An 18,054-nucleotide genomic window follows, 5' to 3' on the forward strand; every position below is an offset into this window, starting at 1 on the left:
TCTTTCATGTGGCTGTCCAGCTTTCCCAACTCCATTTATTGAAGAGACAGTCCTTTCTCCATTGTATATTTTTTGCTCCTTTGTACTAAATTAATTAACCATATGTGTGTAGATCTGTTTCTGGACTCTATTCTGTTACATGATCTATGTGTCTGTTTTTATGCCAACAACATACTGTTTTGATTACTATAGCTTTGTAATATTGTTTGAAAACAATGAAATGTGATGCCTCCAGCTTTGTTCTTCTTTCTCATGATTTCACTGGGTATTTGGGGTCTGTTGTGTTTCCATAGAAATTTTGTGATTATTTGTTCTATTTCTGTGAAACATGCCATTGGAATTTTGATAGGGATTGTGTTGAATATGTAGATTGCATTACGTAGTATGGGCATTTTAACAATATTAATTCTTCCAATACATGAACATGCAATATCTTTACATTTATTTGTGTCTTCTCCTGTTTCATAAATATCTTCTAGTTTTCACAGTACAGACTTTCATCTTCTTGGTTAAATTTATTCCTAGGTATTTGTTCTCTTTGATGCAATTGTAAATGAAGCTGTTTTCTTAATTTCTCTTTCTGATAGTTTGTAATAATGTATAGAAACACAACAGACTTTTGTATATTGATTTTGTATTCTGTAATTTTACTGAATTCATTTATTAGTCCTAACAGTTTTATAATATTATTTGCTATCTTTCCATGTACCAATCTATTTACAAATTTGCTCAATGCTTTCTATACGTTCATCCTGATCACTGAGACAAATTATATCCAGAATTGAGCACTTGATACATGCTCACATCATAAAAATAGAATCTCCCTTCCAAGATGCATGGCCCCATATATCTTCATGCTTTCAATTTAACTATTCAATAAATATTATTTTCCCTTTTCATGTCCTATAATTTCTTCAGTTTATCTACACGAATTTGTTAAGTACCTGGTGAATTCCAGACACATCATGTCCACATTTTTCAGGTATAAAACTCTCTTAAAGAAAGAAGTAAAACCTTGCCACTCACTTTTTCCCTAGACTGATGGTTAGGAGAGGAAAAGACCGTGTTCAGTTCAAGTACGAAGATGTGGAACCCAGTGACAGAAAGGCAGATGTATTCTAGTCTGGTCTTTCTCAGGCTTTTCTGGAGCTGGAGATTAACTTTGACCTCAAGTCTTGGTCAGTAGATGAATAAAACAGCAACCAAAGAAATTAAGGTTGGTGATAGAAAGATATGAACATCTTGGTTCTCCTTCCTCCACTGAAATCTTTCCAAGACATTCAGTCCAGCTAACCTATGAATTAGAGAAAGAGCTCAGTAGCAAACCTTTTGCCTTCGTTGCTGAGAGGGAAAAAAAGGTTTCTTCACATAACAATAGATCTTGAAAATCCCCCAACTCCTCTCATATAGATCTAATACGTTCTCATTAATGACTGACTGAAGAGATTGTTAAAAGATAAACTGAGGTATATTAAAAATTTTAATGGGGCCGGCCCAGTGGCTCAGGCGGTTGGAGCTCCATGCTCCTAACTCCAAAGGCTGCTGGTTCGATTCCCACATGGGCCAGTGGACTCTCAACCACAAGGTTGCCGGTTCGATTCCTCGAGTCTCGCAAGGGATGGTGGGCTGCGCCCCCTGCACCTGGCAACTGGACCTGGAGCTGAGCTGCGCCCTCCAGGACTAAGACTGAAGGGACAACAACTTGAAGCTGAACGGCACCCTCCACAACTAAGATTGAAAGGACAACAACTTGACTTGGAAAAAAGTCCTGGAAGTATACACTGTTCCCCAATAAAATCCTGTTCTCCTTCCCCAATAAAATCTTTAAAAAAAAAAAGTTAAAAAATAAATTTTAAGAGTTATTGGAGCAAAAATCTATTCACATCGGGCAGCATGCAATCTAGCAGACAGAAAGGACCTCCTAAGAGCTGTACAAAATGAAAGGCTTTTATAGGCAGAAGGGAGCAGGAATAAGGAAGTTATACTAGCCAAAAAAGTGGGTTGGTTATGCAAGATTACTTTCCTTTAGGGAATAAAAGGGATCTATTAGACAGATGACCTAACTAGTGTTGGTCACCAATTCCTGATTGGTTTAAGATGAAATTTCTGGGAGAGCCAAAACTGTAATTAAGTCTCAGATGGACTTGGTGATGTGGGGCTGAGTATAAGCAACTCCATTTTGGCCTGTTGTCTTGTTTTTAACAGGATAAAGCACTGCTTATTCCCCAAATGATAAGCATTTACTCTATTTCAAGATTTTACTTCTAGAAACATCAATTATATGACATGGGACAATACGTTTTTCTCTGAATTTCCCTATAGGCGACCTTCTCCCAGTAATAGATGATTAGGCTCAGGTCGTTGAATTTGACAGCCTAAGAGCACCAGGTGCCCAGGGAGGGGGAATAGGGTGGAACAGGAGTTGGAAAAAGAAAAGAGTAAGGAACTGAAATGGCCTGAAGGGCTACAGAAGGAACAGAAGAGGCCTCAAGGATGTACTTGCCATGCCACAATTTACCTCAGACCAGTATAGGGCCCTCGCCTTAGGATACTGTTCACACTGTGTCGCAAGAGAAGCTGGTGGAGGCCAGAGATTGCTTAAAGGAGGATGGAAGACACAACTTGAAACTAAATACAGTATCTGAACTACAAAGAACCGGAACTTAAGTTTCAGCCAGCATTTTGTTCATTTCTACAACATTGCCACCATGTGGCTGTAGGAGAGCATTGCAGCTAGCCCACCCAAGTAATAGGCTGGAAGGGCTGAGCAGTCATTAAATAGAACCAATTCTCCTATGCTATCTTCATTTCCACCTCCCAGTTCAGGACAAAGAAAATTTCCATCAAAGAGTGCCCTTGTACTATTCTTTAATCAATACTCCCCTATTATCACTTTTCCAACTTACGTTAGATTTGCCTGTTCCAATGATATAAATGGAACCCTACAGTACACACACTTTGTTTCTAGTTCAGTGTCTGTGAAATTCATCCATGTTGTTGCACGTACAGTCATTTCTCGTTATTCACAGTAGTTGTATTCCATAAAGACTCCACAAACACTGAATTAGTGAATAATAAACCACTGCTCTTAGGAGAAATACAGGTAATCCCGTATAACACGGTTGTTAGATTCCTAAAAAATGCTGTTTTGCGAAGCTGTGTTATACGAAACAAAGAACTAGTACAAAAAAGGGGGTTAGGTTCCAAAAATGAGAAAAATATACAATTATATTTTTATAATTAAGAGAAATATCTTTATTAAAGCAATTTTCACCAAAAGTATAACATATTAATATGTATCACATGTTTTCCATGTCATCACCACTAAACACCATTAACCAAGGGCGTTTTCTTTTTGACAAGATATCTTCATTCTCTGAACTTTCTTCAACATTATCTTGACTTCTGTACTTTTTGCAAAAAATCTGTTATTTTACATTGCTTGGTTTTAGCTGAGAGATCTTTATAAATTTCGTTATAGGGTGCTAAGCACTTGTGAAGTTCTCTCTTAAACTTTGTGCTTCTTTCAGTGGAAGGATCTTCATTTAGGAAATTCTGCAGTCAAATCTGATACAACATCCACTCTCGAATGAAAAATTTCAAATGAGATATCTTGTGCTCTTAAAAGCTTTTATTACATCCCTGTTGTTTGAGGGTTTCCCTAACTTTGAATGAGATATTTTTTGCTCTTAAAAGCTCTTCTTACACTCCGTGTTGTTCAGGGATTTCTCTAATTCTCGAATCGTGTTAGAATGAAACTGTGTTGTAGGATGCTGTGTTGTACGAGGGTTTTCCCCAATTCTCGAGCTGTGTTACAGAGAAACCATGAGGTAGGAGTGCCGTGTTATACGGGGGTCTCTGTACAGGGTTATGTTCCTGTGAGTCTCTAGTCTCAACAATTTCATCAACCGATCAATACATACAAACAAACAAACATATCAATATATATAAAACATATATTAACTGATCAGTACACACAATCAAAATTGAAACAATTACTTTGTTTTATGTCTGTTATTTAATAAATAGTGTTGATTCATTAGCATTGAACTCACCACCAACAACACTATGGCTCATGCCTGAAAGGAGCTTATCCAACACACCTGTTTTTTCTGTAAGCTTTCTTGTTCTTAGGGACACTAGACAGCAGCCCTTCAGCACTACAATTGGGGGCCATTTTAAATAGAGACATTAGCAACAAAAAGCACGAAAATGTGAAAAAACATAGCTACATATAGCACAAAAATACATGTTTATAATATAAGAGTTTAAACAAGAATGCAGAGCATGGCCTCTTTCAACCTCACAGGACACATACACACCGGGGACTCAAATTTTTCACCACTCTGCGTAACGTCCGTGAATGACCATGAAAATGCTGTATTGATTTTGGCCTTACAAATAAATTTTAGCAAATAGAAAAAAAATCTCAAATACAGAATCCACGAATAATGAGGATCGACTATATCTGTACTTTGTTCTTTTTCACTGCAGTACAATATTCTATTGTATCTTATACCACTGTTTGTTTATCTATTTACCCATAGATGGAATTTGGGGTTGTTCCCTACTTAGGGCTACCATGGATTAAGCTTCTATAAACATTTTTGCACATGCTGTTTTGTGGAAATATGTGCGCATACACACATATATTACTGTGAAATTACTGTGCATGTTCAGCTTTATTAGAAACTTTCAAACAGTTTCCAAAGTGGTTTACCATTTTATACTCTTGTCAGCAATGTGACAGTTTTACTTGTTCCACTTCTTCAATAACACCTGCTATTGACAGTGTTTCTAATTGTATTAATTCTGGTGGGTGTGCACTGGTGGTTTTAATTTGTTATTTCCCGATGACTAATGATGTAGCATACCTTTTCATACATTTATTGACCATTTCGATATATTTCTTTATGAAATACATCTTCAAGTCTTTTATCCATCTTTCATTGGGGTGTTTATCTTTCTCATTACTGATACATAGGAGTCCTTCATATTCTACATGTACATCTTGTCAAATAAATACATGTATTGTAACATGTAATATGACTATTTTTCTCCCAGTACGTGGCTTGCTTAATGGTGACTTGTGATGAGTGAAAGTTTTAAATTTCGATTAAGGCCAATTTGTCAATTTTTCATTTAAGGTTAATGCTTTTTGTATCCTCAGAAATCTTTGCTTACCGCGAGGTAGTGAAATCTCCTATTTCTTCCAGAAGCTTTGTAATTCTAACTTTCATATTTAGGTCTATCATCCATCGGAAAATTAATTTTCTGTATGATGTGAGGTAGAGATCAAGATTGATTTTTCTCCATACAGACATCTGACTGCACTAGTATTGAAAAACCCTCCTTGAGTAGAAGCTAACATCATTATTTTGAAATCTTTCTTTTTTTAATACATGTATTAAAGTTATACATTCCCCTCTTATTATTGCTTTAGCTGCAGTCTATATATTTTGAAATGTTCTGTATTCATTGTTTAGTTCAAATATCTTCTAACATCCATTGTAAACTTTCTAATATCCAAACTAAACTTTTGCCATAGGTTACTTAGAAGTGTGGGATGCAGCAAAAGCAGTCCTTCAGGGGGAATTTATAGCATTGAATACATATGTTAGGAAAGAAGGAAGATCTCAAATCAATCATCTAAGCTTCTTCCAATTTAGGAAACTAAAGAGAATAAAGGGCAAGTTACATACAAAATAAGCTGAATAAAATAATAAAAATTAGAACAGAAATCAACGAAATGTTAAATAGGAAATCAATAGAGAAAATAAATGAAACAAAATACTGGTTATTTAAAAAAGGTCAATAAAAGATCTAGCCAGATTAACTCAGAAAAAAAGAGAGAAGAATGTGTTACAGAATTGTACACCTGAAACTTACTGTAACTTTACTAATCATTGTCACTGCGATAAGCTTTAATTTAAAAAAAGAGAGAGAAGATACAAATTACCAACATCTGAAATGAAAAAGGGGCCATCACTACTGATGCCACGGGTATTATAAGGATAATAAAAGAATATCATAAATAATCTATGCCCACAAATTAGAAAATCTAGATGAAATGGACCAATTCCATGAAAGATATAATCTACCAAAATTTACATAAGGAAAAATAGATCATCTGAATAGGCTTGTATCTATTAAAGAAATTAAATCAAGAATTAACAATCTTGCAAGACAGATAGCACTAGGACCAGATGATTTCAATGGTGAATTTTACCAAACATTTAAGGAAGAAATTGTATGAATTCTCTACAATCTCTTACAAAAAATAGAAGCAGAGTGAATACTTCTTAACATATTCTATGAGGTCAGCATTACCTTAATATCAAAACCAAAAAACTTACAAGAAAGGAAAGCTACAGACCGATATCTCTCATTAACATATATACAAAAATCCTCAATAAAATATAACAAATTAAATCTAACAATGTATAAAAATAATTATACACCACGACCAAATGGGATTTATTGCAGTCTATGCAAGGCCTGTTCAACATTCAAAAATCAATTAATTGTAATCCATCACATAAACAGACTAAAGAAGAAAAAGCATATCAACAGATGCAGAAAAAGGATTCGACAAAATAAAACACCCATTCATGGTAAAAATAAATAAATAAATCCCTCAGCAAACTAGAAATAGAGGAAAGTCCTAACTTGATAAAGAACATCTACAAAAACCTATAGCTAACAAATACCTAATCGTGAGAAACCAGATGCTTTTCTGCTTAGATTAGGAACAAGGCAAAGATATTCCTTCTCACCATTACTATTCAACATCTTACTGGAAATCCTAGATAATGTAATAAAACAAGAAAAGGAAATAAAAGATATAAAAACTGTGAAGGAAGAAATAAAACTTTGTTTGTTCACAAATTACATGACTATCTATGTAGAAAATCCCAAAGAATCAACAAAAAGTTTGGAATTAATGAGTAATTATGTCAAGGTTGCAGGATAGAATGTGAAGTTAATTGCTTTCTTATATAGTGGCAATGAACAACTGCAATTTGATTTTTAAAACACAATAACATTTACATTAGCATGCAAAAAATGAAATACCTAAGTATCAGTTCATACTTAAGTATATAAATAACTAACAAAACATTGACAAGATCTGTATGAGGAAAACTATGAAACTGATGAAATAAAAGAAGATCCAACAAAATGGAGAGATAGTCCATGTACATAGACTTCATGTTGTCAAAATGTTAATTCTTCCCAGCTTGATCTATAGATTCAATACAATCCCATTGAAAATCCCAGCAAGTTATTTTGTGGATAACAAACAACTGATTCTAACTTTTATATGGAAAGACAAAAGCCAGAATAACCAACACTATGTTGGAGGAGAAGAACAAAGTCAGAAGACCTACACTACGTGACAATAAGACTTATTATAAAGCTACAATAATGATGACAGTATGGTATTGGCAAAAAGAATAGACAAATAGATCAATGGAGAATGCAAAGCCCATAAATAACCCCACGAAACTATAATCAACAGATCTTTGACAAAGGAGCAAAGTCAATTCAATACAGAAAAGAAAGTTTTTTCAATAAATGACGCTGAAACAACTGGGGAGAGCTACAGGCAAAAAAGAAAAGAAAAAGAGAATCCAAACACAAAACCTACACCTTTCACAAAAATTAACTCAAAATGAGTCGTAGACCTAAATGTAAAATTGTAAAACTATAAAATTTCTAGATCATAACACAGGAGAAAATCTAGGCGACCTTGGGTTTGGCAATGAATCTTTTTATACAACACCAAAAGCATCATCCATGAAAGAAAAAAATTGATAAGTGAGACTTCATTCAAATTTAAATCTTTTGCTGAAAGACAGAAACTGTAAAGAGAAAGAAAAGACAAGACACAGACTGGGAGAAAATATTTGCAAAACACATATATGGTCAAGAACTGGTACCCAAAATATATGAAGAACTCTTAAAGTTAACAGTAAGAAAACAAACAAACTGATTTTTAAAAGGGCAAAATATTGAACAGACACCTCACCAAAGAAGGTATACAGAAAGGCAAGTAAGCATACAAGAAAATGCTCAACATCATATGTCATTAAGGAATTTCAAGTTAAAACAATGAGATACCATTAGACATGTTAGAATGGCTAAAATGCATAACACTGACAACAACAAATGCTAGCAAGACTGTGGAGCAACAGGAACTCTTGTTCATTGCTGGTGGGGACAGAAAAAGATACAGCCATTTTGGAAGACAGCTTAGCAGGTTTTTATAAAATTAAATATAGTCTAGAAAAATTAAATATATTCTAACCATAAACTCCAGCAATCATTCTCCCTGGAATTTAACCAAATGAGTTGGAAACTTACAGCCACATAAAAGTCTGTACATGAATACTTATAATAGCTTGATTAGCAATTACCAAAACTTAGACGCAACCAAGATGTCCTTCAGTAAGTGCATGGATAAACAAACTGGTATCTCCATAAAATGAAATATTATTCAATGATAAAAAGAAATGAGCTATCAAGCCACAAAGAGATGCATGTTGCTAAGTGAAAGAAATCTATTTCAAAGCTACATTCGGTATGATTCCAACTATGTGAAATTTTGGAAATGGCAAAACTATCTCGAAGGTAAAAAGATCAGTGAAAGATCAGTGATTACCAGGAGTTCACAGGGAAAGAGAGAGGGAGGGATGAATAGCTGGAGTACAGGGGTTTTTAGGGCAGTGAAACTAATCTGTATAATATTGTAATAGTGGATACATGTCATCATGCATTTGTCAAAACGCATAAAATATACACTCAAAAATAAAAAAATATATATCACTCAAAGAGTGAAACCTAATGTGAAGTACGGACTTTAATTAATAATACTATATCTTCATTGGCTCATCAATTGTAGCAAATGTACTGGGAATACTGGGGGGAGAGGTTGAAAGAGGGTACAGGGGAATTCTTGTCATTTTCTGCTCATTATCCTATAAACAAAACTCTAAAAGTGAAATACATTAATTGAAAAAATTGCAGCCACTTAACCTGCATATTACAAAATTTTACTAATGCACATTGCAGTTAATTCATATTAAGTCTTAATATTTTGTCTGACCTTGTAAACTAACTGTGCATTCTAAAAATCGGAGGCAGACAATTGATTCTTTCCTGAGTTATTTTTCATAAAGCCCATGCTTACAAAATATGTCACAAGAATAAAAATCCTTTGGTTTCACCACTACATAAGCCACAAATGAAGAAATGGCTACAAATCAAAAATATATGAGTGAGAGACCAGAGGCCTCTCCTGCAGGTGGAGACTGGGCCGAGCATTGCAGACACTGAGATGAGGCGACCCCGCGGCGGGTAATAAATCATCATTAGTCAAGATGTCTTCAGCACCTGAGCCCCAACCTTTAAGAAGGAACCACCCAAAGAGATAGACTTCGGAAACCCAGGGCTCAGAGGGGTCTGCAGGACCACCTTATATCCAGCTGTGAATCCAGAGCTCTTCATGAAACCGACAAACCCGTAATGGCTTTCGGGTTGATGACCCTTTAGCTTTACGTGGTTTATATGGGTTATGTACATGCAACATGAGAATAAAAAGGACCTTTATGAAGCTACTGACAGGGAAGGACGCCGTTATATGAGAAGGAAAACATGTAAATGGGGTTAATAGTGCTGCTTCCTATGGATGGAGCTACGAGAATAGAAAGGGCTCTGAAATCGCCAAATGACAGACTTTATGAATGCACAATATCATATTTCTTGTTTTAGAATATGGTAATGAGGAAAGAAGACAGCAGTTGCCACCAGACCATTAATTTAGTCCTTTCAAAGCTGCAGCTGTTATCTCATTCTTTTTCCACAGAAACCTTCCCAATATATTTATTTTATTAAATCCTCTTATAAAAGTACCATGAGAATGGAAGTAATTTTTGTTCATGATTAAGGTCTATATAATAAAAGCACCCAGTGTTGTTAAATTTGCATGGTATTTTTAATATTAAGGTGAATTGTGCATTGGCAACTGTTGTGAGGGTTTAGTTTAATTTTGCTATTTGTAAAGTCAATGTTTATTTTCTACCTGGCATGGAAGCTACATTCATGAAGAAAAAGAAATAATTGTAAATTATTGTAAAGCCTGCAGTCAACGTTAAAGACATATCATTTTACAGAAGCACCGATGGTTCATATATCTTGGTATTCCATTTCAGCTATTTTTGGTCCAGAATTTTATTTTAATTGAAAACATACTCCCATTCAACTACTAAAACAAAGATTAAATGAGAGAATAACCCAAAGTAATTGGAGTTTTTCTTTAAAAAAAAAAAGTATGTTATACTGAGGTATGATGTTTTTATTTAACTACAACTGTTATCTATTTTAGTTTTTGTAAATTAATGTTACAATAATATGATAAACATAAAAGCAAATGTTCTTACAGTTACTTAAAAACTAGAACAACTCAATAGATAAGGTCTCCTTCCTGTCCTGTGATCACCTTATATTTTACTCTTTCTGACAAGCATTCTGCACCTGTTTAATTTCTAGATATTTACCCCATTTTCCAAATCATTATAACTGGAGCTCAGTAATAAATACCACCTCTGAAATTTTGTTCCATTTATTATTACCGAGTAATAATAACTGCACAGGCAGAGTTTATCATCATAGTTCAAGTTTTTAATTTCCAGTTCTTTATTGTAGTTTTGCAAGATACATGAAAATGCAATTATGTCTGATTTGTAGGTATTAAAGAGCTTAGCTAATTGTGTTATCTACACGCAATTAAATTAAATCTTTAATACTGAGCCCTAAAAAAATATATATGAGTAATCAAGAGACTGCGGTACTGGTGAAAGAACAGACAAATAGATCAACAGAACAAAAAAATGGGCCCAGAAACACACCTGGACGAACATATTCAACTGATACTTGACAAAGGAGCAAAAGCAATTCACTGGCGAAAGGAATGTCTTTTCAATAAATGATACTGAAACAACTGGACACGACATGGAATTGCAAGGGACACTGAATAGCCAAAACAATCCTGAAAAAGAAGAACAAATTAGGAAGACTCACACTTCTAGATTTAAAAAACTTCTATGAAGCAAAGTAATCAAGACAGTTTAGTATCAGTGTAACAGCAGACATGAAGGTCAATGGAATGGAATTGAGAGTCCAAAAATAAATTCATGTGTCTATGGTCACCTGACTTTCAGCAAGGATGCCAAACCATTCAATGTGGGGAAAAACAAGTCTCTTCAACAAATGATACAATTAGAACATGAACACTATGCTACTCTATTAATACTGCAGTATCTTTGCAAAGTTTATTCCAACTCTGAAGTTCTTGGCTTAATTCTTCAGAGGCTAGACCATCCATGTAAACTGAATTTCAACAAACCCTTTTTTCAGCCTCTATTATAGAAACTGCTAGTCATTGAGGATAGAAAATTTTCCAGACCATGTATCTCACCTCCAAGAACTCACTGACTAGGAGAGACAGACACATCAATGAATAATCATATTATAATGGGTATTATGCATTAATGCATTTCCTTCTTCTACTATATTGCGATATTCAGCGGTGTTTATGGAAAAAGTCTTCAAAAGTGCATTTATTCAGCTCCCTGACCCTTGGCCCTAGAGTTCTGAAATAGGTTTAGATTTGTCCCAGATCAATGTCATGTTTACTTGATAAACATCATAGAAAGCCAAAAGAAGAGTAAATGCCCAGCCTTTTAAGTAGACAGGACATAGAGGTCAGCAACCACTAGAAGGAGAAAGAAACAAACTGAAATAATCATTAAAGCTAAAGCCAGGAAAGGGAGAGAAGGGTGGAAAGAAGGAAGGAAAGGAAGGAAGGAAGCCAGGAAGGAAATAAGGAAGGAAAGAAGAAAGGAAGGAAGGAAGGAAGGAAGGAAGGAAGGAAGGAAGGAAGGAAGGAAAGAAGGAAGGAAGGAAGGAAGGAAATGAGCTCCCCCAAATCAACCATTTGGGTAAATCTAAATTACCATGGACTGAAAAAATAACAACTGTATAATGTAGGTGTTTTAAAATGTGTATAAAATTAAAATACATGATAACAATGTTATAGAAATCAAAAGAGTAATAAGTGGGATTAAAGTTAAACCTCTGAGAAGAAGTTAAAAGTACAAGTAATACATTTTAAATCAACTTTATTGGGGTATAATTTACATGCAATAAAATGCACCCCTTTTAAGAGTATAGTTAGATAATATTTGACAAATTATATACCTGTATAACACCACCACAATTAGATATAGGAGACATTTCCATCATCTCAAAAGATTCCTTTGTGTCCCTTCCCAGGAAATCCAACCTTCCATCCTAGATCTCAGGCAATCACTGATCAGCTTTCTATCACTATAGATGAGATTTGTCCTTCCTAGAGTTTCATGTCAATGGAATTATAATTTACTTACTTTTTTGTGTCTCTCTTTTTCACTAAGCATAATGGTTTTGAGATTCATCTGTGTTGTTGCATGCATATGTATGCAAAATGTAATTGGCTCTTTTTTGTTGCTAGTAGCATTTCCTTGTATGAATAGTTTATACATTCACCCATTCTTGGACTTTTGTGTTGTTTCCAGTTTGGTACTCTTATGACTAAATCTGTTTTGAACATTAATGTACACAGCTTTGCATGGACATGTTTTTATCAGTAGTTACTTCACAGGGAAAACTACAAATAATCAAACACAATTTTTAAAAGAAACAAAATTTGAAAGACCATCACTCTGTTGCTTTCAGGAACCACTCCTTCTCTTTATCTTTTCAAGCCCAGGGTAATACTCAATATATACCAATAACAAAAGATGAATACAAGTCACGTCTGACTTCTGCAATGACAAGAGGTGCTCAAAGTGGTTCCCATCAGTGTCCAGACACTTCTGATTACAGCGAACTACTGCTTGAGCAACGTTGACCAAAGTGTTCACTTGTGTACATTTTTTTGGCACCCCCGGTAGTTGTCCATTTTGTGTGCATGGAGAAATAGTCTAAAAGTCAACACTAATTCATAGGCAGTGTCTAGCTAGTTATGTAGCTAGTTAGAGAATGACCTGTTACTTCATTTGTACCCCACAAGACAACAGCAGATATTGCTCTAGTCCTTAAAGACTGTATTGATTTCATTGACGACAGATCAATTACACTGGACCCCTTTTATCAAAGAGGGGACACTGTTTGTCCTCATTGAAATGGACACTTTGGCACAAATTTGCCTTCCTTGCTCACAGCACATCTGCCAGAATATGCAGGTTTACATAATGCTTCATCTATTGTAATTATTTGCCACATAACAATGTCTAACAAATGTGACCAAAGATCACATTTATTGGCAAAGAAATAATAATGATAGGCCCATGTCCACACAAGTCATGGTGCAACCATCAACCAGAAGCAGCTGACTTAACAAAACTGTGAAATGGTCTATGGAAGACTCAGCAATGGGCCCAGAAAAATAGTCCCTGTCAAGAGTTTGTTGTTGTTGTTTTTGAGATTCTTCCTAGTGTTTTGCAACTATGAATAATTTATGCAGTGAATATTTTGTGCACACATAATTTTATCTTTTTAACAATGTATCTATGGATAGATTCCTGCTAGATCAATGCATATGTGATTTTACTAAATATTGCCAAATTTCCCTCCTTATGGAAAAAGTCTTCAAAAGTGCATTTATTCAGCTCCATAGAAGTACACCTCCATAGAGGTGTACCACCTTGCATTCCACTCTCAAAACATGAGTGCCTGCTTCCCATGAGTCTCTCCAATCAGGCAGATTTTTTCCTGTCTGATATGGGAAAAACAATGTCTCAGTTATGGAATATGGGTAAATCATACATAATGGGTTACAGCATACGTAATGCAAAAATGTATTCTGAATCTTCCAAACATTGTCCACTTTTCTGTTGTCTACTAAAAATGTTCCTGATTTGTTCTGACCAAATATGTTTCCCATCTTTCTGTATGTTATATCCCTCTCCTTATAAGTCCTCTTACACAAAGCCTTCTGATTCATGTAACAGTGTGGCAAGCTAGACCTTGGGAATGACTGATTCACGGAGCACAAACATTGTCAGGACATTTTCCATCACTTGCTTATCCTTTTCTTTGCTTGTCAGTGACATTCTCTTGGCTCATCCTCCTTGTGGCAGGAACCACAATCATCAGCAATGCTTGATTCCTCGTGAATTTAAAAATCAACTTCAGCTTTCTAAATTCAAGAGGGACTCTGATTGGACCAACCTACTTTATGTGCCTACGTTCTGGACTAACTGACACTGGCCAGGAAGTGGGGAAGATGCTATGGTGAGCAGCCTCTAACACAACCACAGGACTAACTAAGTAAAGGAGCAATTTTCAAAAAGATGCAGGTAGGATTGCCTCCAGAAGATGGCAGGACAGCTAGGCAGACAAAACAATAGATGCCCACCAAAACTGATCTGTCGCCCTAACACTGATGAGTGTTTCTATTATTGCTTCTTAAGTCTTGATGGAGAGGCAATCTTTACAGGTTTTGTGGGGTTTGCCACAAAATGACGAGCAGACAAACAGAATCGTCTTGGGCAGTTTTGGATTGAGCTGGTTCTTCTTGGTGATTCAGATGTACCACATCTTCCCCCGAGACTTCTCAGCCCCTAAAGTATAATTCCTTTCCCTGAGTCACGAGAAATCCATGCCATAACCACTAATAACGTGTGTTTCTGAATACTTCAGAACTATGGGGACTCGTGTCTGGCAGGGCATAGATCTAATCTTTCAGCATAGGTAAAGAAGAATAGAATACTTCTAACTGGGGATACATGGGTGACAGAACACACTGTATTTTTTTTCCATGGTGTAAAAGTCATAAAAACAAGAATTGATAGACAAAGAAAGGACTGTAAGGGATAGTCTCACAGATAGGGACAGTTTCCAAAAATTATGCACAGTACATGGTTTCCAGGAAGAGAAATGTTTTACATTTTTCCAGTTGAAACCTTGCTGCCTACAAATGAAATATTGTTACTTCATTCTTTCTACAGTATTAAGAATATGTGTAAATGACTTTGGAATGTTATGTAAAATGTTTATTTTTGAGATAAATGATATAAAATATGTGTTCACTTAAAAAAAAGAAAAGTAGACCACTTATTGGTTTCCTGTCCTTTAGTTTCTCTTGCGTCTGAAGAAAAGTTTGAATTGTTTACTTTGAAAGAATTGGTTACTTTGGCTAAATAGGTAATAAATATGGTTTGTTTATTTATCAAAGAAATTGTTATAGATGATTAAGATTATAAATATTATAAATTCAATATGATAAACATTTTATTTAATATACTTATAAATTCTATATTAAGACTAAAATTAAAATCTTTATGTTTATCACCTATTTATATGCTTATATATCTCTGTATGTCTTAATACTTACATATAAAGGAGTATTGATAAATCCTTTATTACAGATTATTACATGAATAGTGAATCAAAGAGAAAATTACAATTTGTGTTCTCTTTCTGTAAATTTAGTCAGTTATTTTGTGCCACAGAGGTTCTTTTTTTATTGTCACAATATTCCATTAGCCCTCATTACTTCTAGCATACACTTAAATAATTTCAACAAAAAGTTTCTTATTGCTTAAAAGAGTTAAAAGTTTCTACCTGTTATTGTTTCTCGTTGTGATATGCTTTTAAAATACTGCCTGGACAAAATAAAACATATCCTATAACTAGTGCTTGTCTCTGGAGACATACATCTTATGTTCATAATTTTTCTCTTCTAAAGACTCCTGATTTTGCTTTTCCCAAATTTAGACCCCAAATTCAGAAACATAAAACAGTACGGAAAATAGGGTTGACTTACACGTGGAACGGAATAACTCTATCTTTATCTCTGGGTCTCCTGGATGACATGATTGACTCTTGGCCAAGAAAAGAGCAGTTTCATGACCCGTTGGTTAAAGGGTGAAACTCCTCTGGCAACCCTCTCCACCCCCTAAATAAGTTTCTTTACAGATGGTGTGCCATTCGCCAAACCAGTTAAGTTAGCGGGACTTGGTTATATGGCTGAAGAGTCATAAAAATCTGTGCTGGGAACTTCGGTTTTGAGTTCTAGCCTAAGCTAAGATACCTCACACAGATCTTGGTGGTTCAACCAGGAGACATGGCATGTTCTGTGTGTGAATATGGCCCCTGAGCCTGGGAGGGCATCTCTGCAACCTGTCATGCTTGCCTGTATTGCCTTGCTGTGCTCTATTCTTCACCCCCAAATCAAAGCATTACCTGACTAAACTCTGCGGGGTTTCATGAGTCCCTTCAAAGGTCCCAACTTGGGAAATTCTTTCAGTTTAGGTAAAGAATTTTGATAAGTAAACTATCATTGAATTACTGGAAAGACCACTAGGTACCACTAAGACTTATTTTAAAAACAAGTAAAAATATTCAGGTTTACTTGGCATTCTCCAAATTTTTATTAATTTGGAATGATTGCACAAATTCTTCTGCTTACCAAACTTAAGGGGTGGGGGTGCATGCTGATCTGACTAAATACTGGTAATCTTACCAATATACACGTGCAGGTGGCCTTTCCAAATTAACCATGTCAGCAATCTCTGAATGACCTGACATCTGGAGGTAAATAAAGTCTTCTAAAAGAGAGGCAAAAGATCTGCCTCAACTTCAAGGACTAGGACCTTGCCAGGTACCATTAATAATTAACACAGTAGGAAAACCCTAAGATAGTGATTCATATTTTCAATAAAAAGGAAATTAACAATTTCTCTACATCATCAGACTTCCATGTCAATGGTAGACCTCAAGCTGAGAGTTTTGGGAAATCCCCTAGAAGTAGACAATCCCCCAAAAAAGCAGTTGACTCAAAACCCTCTGTTGAAGCGAATGATTACATAAATAGACAGTTTGCTCAAATCTCTGAAACCAGATTAATTTTCAGAGAACATGATACCCTTTTGGGGGGATTTTGGGTTTGGTTTTTTTTAACATTTTTTAAACTTTAACTTTTATTTATTTAAGTGCATTTTTCCAGGACCCATCAGCTCCAAGTCCAGCAGTGGTTCCAATCCAGCTGCTGAGGATGCTGCCCACAGTGGCCCACGTGGGGATCGAACCAGTAACCCTGTTGCCAAGAGCACCAGACTCGAACCAACTGAGCTAAACGGCTGCCTGGGGGTTTGTTTTACTACCAATCTTGCTGTAAGGAAATTTACCTACCCTTTCCTATATAGAAAAGCTAACCTAAAATAGGGGCAGTTGCTTTATAAAAGACACAATTAAGGGAGTGAAAAAACAAGCTACAGACTGAGAAAAAAATATTTGCAAACCATATATCCAACAATGAACAGGTATCAAAAATTTACCAAGAAATCACAAAACTCAGCACTAAGAAGACAAACAACTCATTTGAAAATTAGGCAAAAGACTAGAACAGGCACCTTACCAAGAAGAGATACAGATATCAAATAAGTACATGAAAAAGTGTTCAACATCATTATCCAAAGGGAAAGTGCAAATTAAAATAGCCATGAGGTACCATGACAAATCTACCAGAATTACCAAAAAAAAAAAAAAAAAAAAAGAAAGAAAGAAATACTGACAATAACAAGTGCTGTTGAGGCTGGGGAACAACTGCAACTCACATGTATTGCTAGAGGGAATGCAAAATGTTACAACCATTCTGAAAAGCAGTTTGGCTGGCAGGTTCCTACAAAGTTAAACACACTTACCACATGACCTGACAATCCCATTCCTGGAGAAATGAAAACTCATGCTCATACAAATACCTGTACGCAAGTGTTCACAGCAGCTCTGTTCACAATCACCAAAAACTAGAAACAAACCCAACATCCTTCAAATAAAGAAACAAACTGTGGTACATATAGATAACGGAATACTCCACAGCAATGAAAACAAGTGAGCTATTGATACAAACAACCTGGATGAATCTCAATGGCATTATGCTGAGTGAAAGAAGCCAATCTCAAAAGACTACACCCTGTATGATTCAATTCACACGATATTTTCTAAAAACAA

General features: G+C 35.3%; 1 protein-coding gene across 1 annotated transcript in view; it reads right to left on the reverse strand.

Moving 5' to 3' along the window:
• Positions 1-18,054, reverse strand: part of CREB3L2 (cAMP responsive element binding protein 3 like 2) — a 156,248-nt gene that overhangs the window by 108,714 nt on the left and 29,480 nt on the right. The window lies entirely within an intron of this gene.

The sequence above is a fragment of the Rhinolophus hipposideros genome, assembly GCF_964194185.1.
Source record: "Rhinolophus hipposideros genome assembly, chromosome: 25".
NCBI classification, from domain to species: domain Eukaryota; kingdom Metazoa; phylum Chordata; class Mammalia; order Chiroptera; family Rhinolophidae; genus Rhinolophus; species Rhinolophus hipposideros.